The 12332-nt window shown below is 37.3% G+C and overlaps 1 long non-coding RNA gene across 2 annotated transcripts; it reads left to right on the top strand.

Annotated features, from left to right (window-relative positions):
* Positions 1 to 1290: 1290 nt before the first annotated feature.
* LOC148005415 (uncharacterized) lies at positions 1291 to 12111 on the top strand. 2 transcript variants are annotated; one of them, XR_015622532.1, is made up of 3 exons: positions 1291 to 1393; positions 9326 to 9416; positions 11184 to 12111. It is a non-coding gene; the product is annotated as an uncharacterized LOC148005415 (long non-coding RNA). The 2 variants fall into 2 exon arrangements; XR_015622533.1 differs by lacking the exon at positions 1291 to 1393 and adding an exon at positions 6389 to 6519.
* The last annotated feature ends 221 nt before the right edge of the window (positions 12112 to 12332 follow it).

Consider the following 12332-nt stretch of genomic DNA (forward strand, 5'->3'; position numbering starts at 1 on the left):
GATGCCAAGAATATTCAATAATATTTATTGAAAATATTTTGTCTGTACGTGAATTACCATATTTAATGGATTTAATCTCATCTTGTACATCCATTCCAGCTTTATGTCTCTTTGTGTTATATACAAGCTGGATGTTGGCCTAAGATTGAGATCTTATCTTTAAAACTCCGTTTCATTTACTTTTGTTTATACACGTAGCCTCTAGGCGAATAGAGAAACACATTCCCCAATATTTCATGGCTGTGGTGTTCTCCACTAGGAAATATAACCCAGTGCCTTCAAATGAGTCCGGGATTAATCAAGACATGGAACTATTTGTATGCATTTAAGGATTTTGGCTGTCATTTCATGACTAGAGAATTGGAAAGGACTCTGTTCAAAAGCTTGAATTGGATATCCAAGAGGCTACTCTGAAGAACTGATGAAGTAGTCAGGAAAATCAAAGAGACAAAGAGTCTGCAAAGAGTATTCAACAATACAGATTTTGATTGACAGGTTTTGAAAAGCACCCCTAAAGGAGACATTTATTTTTTTGGAAAAAAAATCCAGTTACTTGATGAAAAGTGCCAAACTTTTGTATTTAAAAACAACAACAAAAAAAAAAAAAAACCCCACATATGTTAAGAGTCTCAAAGGTATCAAAGAAACATTGGCCATATGGAGTCTGGGTGGATTCTTTTATTTTTATGACTGATAAAGCTGTGGGCAAAACCCAAGGAGGTTGTGAATATAAAATGTTAGTTGCATGGGTATCATGATGTGTTTACTGTTTTAATCCACTTTCTAAATAAAAATTGGTGAATCCATTAAAATCTTACCTCCTGGTCCTAGGGATTGACAAATACATAATTTCTGCTCCTTTTTATTCTCACTAATATGTTTGCCGTAAGCATTGCGTGGGACAGCCCAGAATAAGTCTATCTTCAGGTATGTGATTTTCTTCATTTCTTAGTTTGTTAGCTTTTAACAAGTTTTAATATTAGCATTTTGTCCATTGGGAAGGGCAAAAAGCCCAGAGTGAGCAGCATTATGATTGTGGTGAAAAGAGCTTAGAAATATAATTCTGAATGTGATAATAAACATGGACGCTGACTACTTAAGAAAAATTTTCGGTCTCTACATTTTTAAACTATAAATGTAGTATCCTTTAAGAGCTACAATATTCCCTGAGGAGTCTTAAGCCCCTGCAAAAGACTTTAAAATACAGTGAGGATAGGGTCATACACAAAATCCCATGAACAATCAGTCTCTTGGAATTCTGCACTGATGTTGCCCAGGTTACCAAGGCTTCTCCTGTCCATTGTAGAGTAACGGAAAAGTCTCAGGAGAGGAGGCTTTTGTGAAGATCATGACATAGTCTACATCAAAGCTGCCAGATACAGTTTCTGTGATTGTAAGTTTTCACCCTAGTAGAATAACACTTCGATTCACTCTCGCAGATGTGTGGAGAACTTGAAGGAGCAGTGTGGTTGATGTCAGACCCTCTGGCCTGTGAGTGACTAAAAGTCCCTGTGTAGATCATGGTTCATACTCTGCTATTCGAACAGTCATGGTGAATTTTCATGACTCTGAAAGTCTGATAACCTCTGACATCAAAAGAAGTCTCAGAAAGTTTCTATTAACTGACAGTTTCTGAAAACTTAAAGGAAAATATCTCCAATGTTTGGACTTTTTTGATGAAGATACAGTAAACTGAATTCAGATTAAAGCATTGCTGAAACATGACAAAACTTCTGGGGTCCACAGAAATAGAATAGTGAGTATACATGGTTTGCATGTCTGAAGATAAGGACTTGATGGTACATTTATGAAAGTTGTCAAAGCCAACCTCTAGAGAGTGAGTTGGCAAGGAAATTAATTTCAGTATATAGATTGACTAGCTATAGGCATGGTGACAGTGCTGGTTTGTAATTCAATTCAGATTTCAAGATAAACAAAGGCCAGTATCTTAATCCTAAAAACCCAAGTAAGAGGAAACCCCATAAAATTCTATTCAGATCCTTAACTGATTGGATGAGGATCAGCTATAGTAGGGAAAGAAACTTGCTTTACTAAGATTTAAACATCAATCACATTCAAAATACTTTTATTAAAATCCCCAGAATAACTGGACAGTCTACTTTCCATTTATGTTAACACATAAATTAAGCATTAGACTTTTTCAGTCTTCTAGTCTAAACTTGCACACAGATACACAACACATCTACAGTTTACATTCCCTTTTTATGACAGTTATATACAGTCCATACTTTCTTCTTTATTTGTGGTATATGCAATTCATATTTGTGAGAAACCCTAATAAAAGTTTCTCTCATACTTTCTTCTTTATTTGTGGTATATGCAATTCATATTTGTGAGAAACCCTAATAAAAGTTTCTCTCAATTTCATTTTGATGAGATTGGGATATCTACAATATGTGCTACTATATTACTTTTAGCGTCCCATAGATATCACCTAGGTGTGTACTTAGGAATAGAATTGTTGAGTGGTAGGATGAACTAGTCAGTATGGGAACCTCTTCTGTGTACAGAAGGCCAAAGAAGCTTCCATATTGGAAGATTAATGGGACCATAAGTGAGTCTAATGTTTTATGCTTCATAGTATTTTATCAAAGAAAATATGTATATATGCATAATCACAAGGAGTATATAACAAAAGTTTTCATCTCTCTTAACTATCAACTCCTTTCTATCATCATGGGATTCTAGGAACAGTGATCTAACATACTCATTTGGAAGCTACTAGGCAGTATTCTTGTGTGTTTATGCAAGAATACTACTGACATAAGGCTCGTCTTCTTTGCTGATTGCTATGTTTTAGTTGTGACTTATCTCCTGAAAGGTTCCCATGTTGGAGGATTGGCCCCCAGTTAGGTGATGTAAGAGATGAGAGATACTTAAGTTGGGTACATTAGTAGTGTTCTTTGAGTCCAGATCAGAGAAACGATTAGGGGATCTAACACAGAGATTCCAATTTGTGTGGTGCCATGATTGATTCCTCATGTATATGTCTATACCATAATGACAACTCTGTGTAGCTATCATTGAAAGGCATGTCAATGTGTGCAAGGGTTGATTTTTGCTTACAGTTAGAAAAAAATCCTTTCTGGAGGCAAAGGGATAGAACTCTACAGAGAAAGAATGGTGACAGGAGTGGGAGCGTGGCTGACCACATTGCACCAACAATGATGAATCAAGTAATGCTCGATGCTATACTCAATCTACTCTCTCATTTTAATTCAGCTCAGTAGCGCTAACCATGAAATGGCACTGCCTAAACTTATGATAGTTGTTTCTGCCTCTGTTAAGCTATTCAAGATAATTCATCACAGGTAATTCCTCACAGACATATCCAGAAACTTATCCCTTCAGTAATTCTATACCATATCAAAGTTGACAACATTATCTAGTCACTAAATTTTGAGAAGCTAAGGGTCAAGCAAGATAACAAGATCAAAAGTTTAGCGAATCATGGAGGAGAGTGAAATGGGCCCCTTAGGTAAATCATCAATATTTACAGAAAATGAATTTTCTTGAAACATGCACAATAAAAATAAAGTATATAGCTGGTCCATTAGTGTAGTTAACTTTTAATTTTTATTTCTGTGACATCAGTTTAATTTTCTTTGGTTTATCAGATATCAAAACAGGAGAAGACAAATAAGTGTTATTTCAAATGCTATTTCCAACAATACAGTATCATTTTATTTTAATCAACTCTATTTTAAAGCAAGATTATTTAGTCCAACTTTGTTTCCTAGCCAAATAGACTAAGGTTGACATAATTTTAGAACATTATTTTTAATGAGTAAATGAGAACAGTAAGACAAGATGAAAATAATTCCTCAAATTTATATTGAATTGCCTAATTTTCTATGAGTCTCTTTAGAATAATTTGAATAAAAATATTTTAAACCCATTGCTTGATATATAGTGTTTAACATCTACTTTATTGTCTATTGGACAAATAACCTACTCTCCTACCAGATTTTCAATACAGCACACATGATAGATGTTGTAGGTTTGGTTTCATATCAGCAATAAAGAAAGCATTGCAATAAAGTAAGCCCGCATGAATATTTTAGTTCTCCAGTGTATATAAAAGTTATGCTTATAATCCAGTGTAGTCTAAAACTGAGCAATAGCATCAGATCTAAAACAGCAATGCTCATGCCATAATTTAAGTGCTTTATTGTTAAAAACTAGTATAGTAGTCTGACCTTTCTGTGACCATCATGGTGGTCAGGGTCTTGATCAGTGTTACCCTTTAAGTAAGGTGGTTATTATGATTCTGTTTTATTTGAAAAAGATCTTTTTTCATCCCATACATCCTAACAATTTCCCCTCCCTCCACTGCTCCAAGCTTCCTGTCACCTGAGTCTCCTGAAGATCCACTGCCTCTCTGTTTGCCTTCAGAAGACCGTTCAAGAGATAACAACCCAAAATTATAAAACAAGATATGAAAGCTCTTATATCTGGGCTGAACAAGGCAACACAATAGAAGGAAATGGGAAACAAGAGCAGGCAAAAGAGTCAGAAACACACCTTCGCCCACTGTTAGGAGTCTTACAAAAGCAGGAAGTGATGTCCAGAACATATGTGCAGAGGACCTAGTGCAGAATCAAGCAGGTCTTGTAGCTTCAATTTCTGTGAGATCATGTGAGCCTTGCACAGTTTATCCAGTGGGCCATGTTCTCTTGATGTCCTTTATCCGCTCTGACTCCCACAGTTTTTTCTCACATTCTTCTGTCAGATTCCTGGAGCTCCAGGGAGAGATAGGGTGAAGGACCTGATGGATACCTCCAGTTTAGACTCTCTGCATAACATCTGTCTGTGAGTCTTGGCACCCACTTCTATCTGCTGCTGGTAGAAGTTACCTTTCTAGGAGTATAGCAGACTACCATTGTGAAGCATATCCTTGATCTGTTTTGCAGTTGTGTTTGGATTTACCCCAGGTCTCTGGGTTATCCAGTCTCCCTAAGGTTCCAGAGCTTAGGCTCCCTCACCAAGTGTTGTGGCTGTGTTGGTGCCTGGATTTCTCTTTTTATACCCTGATGAGTACCTTCTCATGCAAAAAAAAACTAGAATGAAGGGTTGAAGGCTCCATATAGACACCAGCTAGACCCTTTTACACTCAATAAGCTGTGTAGATATTGTCCTTAGCACTGGGACTCCACTGCCAATTTTCAGAAAACAACATTCTGTTCTAGCATCTTCCTGGGTTGTTTGGGGATCCTGATGGCATCTCCTCAACCAATCAACTCAATCACTGGAAGCCTTGCCTAGATACAACATATGGTCATATCCAATTCCATATCCCCCATTATTGATTTCTCATTTGATTCACACTCACCGATTCCAGAAAGTTGAGCTACACTAAGTTTCCACACCGCCTATCTTAAAGCAGCAAGAAAGTTTGTCACAGCATCTTTCTATTCTTCGAAGGTTCTGTAGTGTTTTGTTGTGATGGTGATAGTGTCAATGTTGATACTGCTTGTGGATGCATTTAAGACAGGCCCTCACTCTGTAGCTTGTGTTGGCCCCAAACTCATAGTAATCATCTAGTGAACCCTTCCATGTTATGATCATATAATGAGCCATCGCTTTTATTTTTATTGTTTAGTACTCTGCGCTAGCATTTTGCACAAATAAAACTTACAGAAATTAAAACTAGTCTTCTCTAAACATTTGTTGTGTCAACTGAGCTTGTAGAATGCCAAAGCCTTTGATATCCCCTTCATTGGAAACAGATCCCATCTCAACTGAGCTTTCTTTGCTCTTCTGTGAGAATAGATTCCTAGTTTATAATCATCTGCCCACCTGCAGAGGCAAAAGTTTAGTCCCAGTTTCAAAATCCAGTTGTAAATTTTCTTCTCTTATTGTTTGTACTATCTACCTGCTCTTCTTCTAATGAAGTTTTAAACTCCTATTGGTTAGTCCTTCTGCAAACTCCTGTTAATATTGATATTTGTACCTCATACTAAAAATTATAAATGGTCTTAATGACAGCAAGAACATGTGTTAGGATCACACCCAGGTTAACAGGGTCTGTGGCAAAAATCATTACTCAGAAAACTCTCTCATCAGTCTCTTTTAAAGCTCTATTATTCAAAGAATACTTGTTACTTGGTTCTGTATTAAGAATTTCACAATAATATCTTCTCCTTCATTCCTGTCAATTTTTCAAAAGGGGTAACTCATTTAAGACACTGAACAATACCGTGTAGTGGTTGTGTACCTTTAATCTATGCACTTGAGAAGCATAGGTGGGTGGATGTCTGGGAGTATCAGGCCAGCCTGGTGCACTATAGGGCAACCAGGGCTATGTAGCAAGACCCTGTCAAAACTAAACAGACACTGGTGAGAACTTCATACTGTGCTCTATTAGAATCTGAGGAATCGCATGACTTAAACTAACATGGAAACCTGCACAGGTGCAATGAAGTTACACCTCAAGGAAGAATGAAATCTCCTTGCACTATAAGTTTTGCAAGACTACTTCAGGATGATTATGTCAAGGTAAGAATTCCTAAAAATCAATGGCCAAAACAGAGTCTGGAAGAGTATGCAGCAGCAGATGAGATCTGCAGCAGATCAGAGTAGGACACTCAAAAAGTGGGACTACAGGAAACCAGAATAAACTATCCTGAACCATGCCTGTGTGCCATAAGGATTATTTTGAGCTCATTATTTTAAGAAAGTACAGACACAGGAAATGTTCTGAATCTAAGTAGAACTTGTCCTTTTTAAATGGACTTGGCAATCTTAAAGGAGAGCTCTCTTTATAAATCTCTCTTCTACTGGGAAACAAGACTGGGAAATCATTGCAGGAAGCAGAATGGCAGGAGCACCAAAGACTAGTTAGCCAGGCGAATCTAACACCCCCTCTTCCTGTGCCTTCCCTAGTCAGCTCCCCTGTATTGCCTTCCTAACACCCATATTTATTTAAGGAGAAATCAGTATTGAAGCTAGAAGTCACCTCCTGTATTAGTTGTGCTACAGTTAAATTTCTTCCTGAAGCAACTTAACACAGGAAGGGCTTATTTTGGCTTACATACAGTAGTAGAGACACAATCTGAGATGGAAGAGAAAATGGATTCGAGGATCTTGAGTCAGCTGGTAACATTGCAGCCATAATGAGTAAGCCTAAGGAAGTGAATCCTGGTATGCAACTTGTTTGTTTGGCTGTTTTATTGTTTGTTTGTTTCTCTGTCTGTCTTTTTGTTTGTTTTTTTTCCCTCTTAATTCAGTCCAGGATCTCAGTTCCATATTAAGAGTGCATCTTCCCAACTCAATTAACTTAATCCAGAAACATATTCACAAAGATTCCCAGAAGTTTGTCTTCTAAAATGATAACAGTCCCTGGTACATTGATTTTCACCATTAAACATCTTACCTTTCTTAACTTTACTCTTGTCTCTAAGTATCTACAATGTATAAATGAAGTAACAAAGCTTCAAAGATATGCATGGTTTTCTCTTGCTATTCTCTCATTGTGTAGAAAACTAAATCACTCTGTCTAAATCATCCCAGTTAAGAATTAGGAAGACTATAGAGGTAAAATTATTGTTTTCTTGTTCTATAGTTGCCAGCATCTAGTCAAAAGATTTAAAGAACAAAAAGTAAGCAATTTGAGGAACCAATGTTGTAATTTAGTTTATGATCCAAAGGGATAGAATTCACTATCGTGGAGGAAGCAGGGAAAGAGAAAAGAGATGCATCTGGCCATGCTGTATCCATGGAAATGGAATCAGGCTATAGAATCTCAAAGCTTATCCTCAGGCTCCTACTTCCTCAAGTGAAAATCCACCTTCTAAACGTTCCACCACCCTGTTAAAAACAGCCATCAGTAGGGATCAAGTATTTTATCCCATGAACCTTGTTGAGAACATTATATATCCAAACCATAGAGTTACCAATGAAGAAAGGCTTGCATGGGATAATGTCAAGAGATTAGACTAGTCACTCACATGAGTGACTATGAAAGTATATTCCAAATGTAAGAATGATAAGGACCTTAAATAAAGTCTGTCAGAAGAACCACTAGTTTCAGAGTTGGTTAAAAGAAAAGAAAGGAGAACATGGGACAAATAGTTGAATTTTGTAGATATTGTCTGTTTCCATAGCAACATGTCAGTATTGCTACAAAACTTACAAATGCCCCCAATGGTGTTATGAACTGGGAATTCTCTCCGACTCTCAAACACTGCTTACCAGCTGTTCCCACTTACTAGCATGTACCAGAATTACTGGGGAGATATTGCGACAGTTTACTGGCTTTGACTCAAGAATTTATGGTCGGGCAAATCTGAGCTATTGACCAGAGAATCTTTCTCATTAATCCAGGTAATAGAGATGCTGTTAGAATAGGAGCTACACTTTGAGGAACTGTATCTTAAACAACAAGAAAGAAAGTCATCGGTATCAATGAAAATGTGAAGAATGTGGAGATATAATAAAAAGAGATCTTTCCAAAGATTTATTACTTAATGTATGTGTGTGTGTGCATGTGTGTTTGTGTGTGTGAATGTGTGTGTTTGAGAGAGAGAGAGAGAGAGAGATAGAGCACTAAATATTACAAAAGTATTAAGGTATAACCATAACACAAGTATGAGAAGAGGATATCTCTGCTATAATAATTTTATGACATATTTATCATTTTCTTTATACATAATATCATTTCTAGTATCTCAATAAATATAACTCAATGTTGTGTAAAATAGGTATTTCTATTATTGAGGCAGGATATACTCTAGGAATGATCGTTTGTTTTGGCTGGGAAAGAAAAAGCATCTGTCATCATCATCATCATCATCATCATCATCATCATCATCAGCTTGTCAGAAAACAGAAAACCCATTTTTATGGATCAAATATTGCCCCAAAGGAGAGATTGCATATCTATCCTTATTAACTGCTATCTTAGGAACACAGAAAGTGCAGAGCCAACCAGTAACTCCTTTGGGGTTTATTTGTCCTTTCATCTATTCAGCAAGATAAAAATTCCCTGGGGATTATGAGAAACATAATCAAATTAAGTACACGTTTATGTTATATAATCATGGATCACTTCCCTTAATGTCCAGGCAAAAGACACTCAGAGGCAAGGTATAGAAAACCAGACTCATGAAAGGAATAAAGGAAACCTGGGAAGCAGAAGGAAGGGACAAGTTAAAAAGTCCTGTGGGAGATTAAAGGTTCCTATGGCACTTGAAATTATGTTAGCCTTACTTCCACACAGGATTGAATTTAGCTGCCAAAAAAAATGATTCCACTATTGCTTTCTTTCTCTTTTTCCAAAATAACATTAAATTTATTTCAACAGGCTGTCGGAGCTCCTCGGTTTGTTATGAGCAGATGAAAATCCATCATCAGCCAATGACAGACCCTGCCTTTCCCTCACTCCAATTTAAGGCGTGAGTACAACCAACTGCAGTATTCCTGTCAAAACTCAGGCATTTCAACGGCAAGTCTCCCTCTACAAAGATTGAAAGTTGGCCCCTGTTCCTATATCTCCGAGTCACCTATCAGGAGACCTGTTTCCTTATAACCTTCCTGAGTGAAGGGACATTCATTCCATCATAGAGGAACAGATACCCTAAAGCCAGACACACTGGGCTTCTGATCTCATCCGTCCCTAAAGGCTAATCAGACCTGGGCTTGAAGTGATTTTTTTACTCTACAGCTATGAGAGCCGTGTATCGCTGCCTGTGACTCATTATCTGAGTTGAGCACACCTTTCCATCTAATCAGAGCTTCAGCACGATTTTTGCAGAATGCTCTGTCTTTTCTCCCACTAGCATCACCCTATGGCATTAGTGAATTATGAGTTTCTAAATCTGTAGAGAAATGAAGTGTTTGCATCACCAGCTTTATGGAGAGGGAATGGATTTATCTGCTAATAGAGCCTCACTCTCTGTTCAGATATAGTGTGTTACATTCAGGTATAGTCTCTGAAGATGAGCCAGAGCACAGAGAAATTGCATATATTCCATGTAATCTTGAAACGATGTCTAACGCCTGGTGAAAACTGTTTAAGAATTTGAATGCCCAATATTAGTTATACAGCTTGATGTTTCATATACACTTGGATAAATTGGCTGTAGTGAAAGCTCTCGTCCTTAGGAATAAAGTTAGGAAAATATGTGCTAGGGAAATGGCTCAGTTGATAAAACAGACATCTAGCAACTATGAGGATGCAAGTAGAACTCTCAAGAATGAGAGTGTACAAGGAGCCACATGTGCTGCTTTAGAACTATAACCCTGCTTCTGGAGACATGAAGAGGAAGGGATTCTTGGGTCTGGATGACCAGGAAGTATAGTCTAATGGGCAAGCTCCAGGTATAGTGAGACATTGTCTCGAAAGAATAAGATGAATATCAAGATAGGAAGACATCTGGCATCCACCTTTGGTCTCTATATATTTAAATCTGTACCTGCAAACATGCATATGTGCACATGTGCATGTGCGCGCACGTGCGGACACACACACACACACACACACACACACACACACACAAATCCACAGAAACAGAACAATAATAGGACTGACAGTATTTCAATTTTTACTAAAATGAAATTTACATGTACTCATAAATTTCTGTAGTTCTACCTACTGTTTATTGAAACAGTAATAATTTCATTCATACGATAAATTATAGAAATCATCCCAGAGTGTATAATCCTTGTGAATATGGTGACTTGGTGAGGAAACTATGTAGACCAGAATAAACACACAATGAAATGAATCCTCACATATATACAATTCACTGGTAATATTAATCTCTAGTACATTGTTAAGAAGTATCCGCCTGATGCTCCCACTGTCAAGTGATTCTTTTCTTTCTGTCCAGAGTTTATTGTTTTTAAATTCTGAAAACTTTTCTTTAGGCATTTAATGCTGCAAGACTCTTTACTCAAATTACAGTCATCTAAAATTCTAGAAAGAAAGGGTTAGGTACAATCTCATAGGACAAATTATTGTTGAAAGAATAATTCCTCTCACAAACTTCCGCTGCCGTGGCATCTTCTCTGCTCTGCCATTGTTAATCTCAGACGAACCACTTCCTGGCCTTGATGAGACTTGCTAAGGTATAAAACATTGTCAATCTCAAGGCTGCCTTACTTCTTACTGTCAACTCATGTAAGGTAACGTGTTTTTCCTGTTCACCCTTTTCTTAAAGCACAGATGCGTGAACCTTCAACACAGTACCTTCTGCAGGTGTAACGCTGCCAGACACCGCCTGCGTAAGTTATTCAAACAGATCAAGCAGTAGAGGAGGATCTGAACGACATTCACCGAAACCAAAATCTGAACAATTGAACCATGCGTGTGACCTGGTCTTAGTCCCAGCCTTGTCACGGAGTCCTGAGACATGTTGATCAGCTTTGTGATTTTGCCTTGGTCTCGTGCTCAGTTTTATTTTCAAAGTCTTGTACTAAGTCTGTGGTTCTAAAACTTTGGAGCGCTTCAGAACCATCTGGAGGGTTTGTTTCCTAAAGGAAATTGCTGAGGCATAAACCAGAACTTTAGATTCAGTCATCCTGGGCCGGACTAGAGAAACTGTAGCAATGGTAATTTCCAAGGTGTTCATTATTAATGCTACTTGAAGAAAGGCTGCTTTTTTGGATTCCTTTGGTTTTTTGTTTTGTTTTTATAATAACCACTATGTTGGATGAATTTTATATTATGGCTTTTTATTTAAAAAACAAAATGCTTTTTTAGTTGGGTTTTTTTTTTTAGATTAAATTTCCATGGTATAATGGTGGTGTAATAAACATTATAAACTCTCTCTTTCTCTCATACACATGCACAAACACAATCATGTGCACGCTCAAACACACACACACACACACACACTATCACACACAAAGGACATTCTCTTTGTATATGTTGGTAAGGCTTTGGGTGTGTGTGTGATAAAAGCCAATAGCTCATTATTAACTCGAGACCACCCTTAGGGCTGATACAGTCTGAGGTCTGTGTGTTTGAGCCTCTGTTGTATGTGCTCTGCTTTCTAACCCATACTACTCTTGCTTCTCCTCTTTTCCTCATACCCAACAGACATTGCACTCCATAGTAAATTTTAATAAAAAAAAGCTGCAGGAAAATGTATGCTTCAGACCTCTTACCTGGGGAATTATAACCAATCACCTCTTGAGTTTACACTAGCAGCTTTTTATAAGTTTATTGATTTGTTTACTTTGCATGTTTGTTATACAAACAGGATGTTAAGATATTGTCTAGTTGAAAGGCAGTAATTGATTTTCATCAGTTCCTGGAAATGTTAATATATCTAGTTGCAGCTAAAAGAGACAACCTCAGAATACTG

This window comes from Rattus norvegicus, chromosome 6 (genome assembly GCF_021556685.1).
Source record: "Rattus norvegicus strain SHRSP/BbbUtx chromosome 6, alternate assembly SHRSP_T2T, whole genome shotgun sequence".
NCBI classification, from domain to species: domain Eukaryota; kingdom Metazoa; phylum Chordata; class Mammalia; order Rodentia; family Muridae; genus Rattus; species Rattus norvegicus.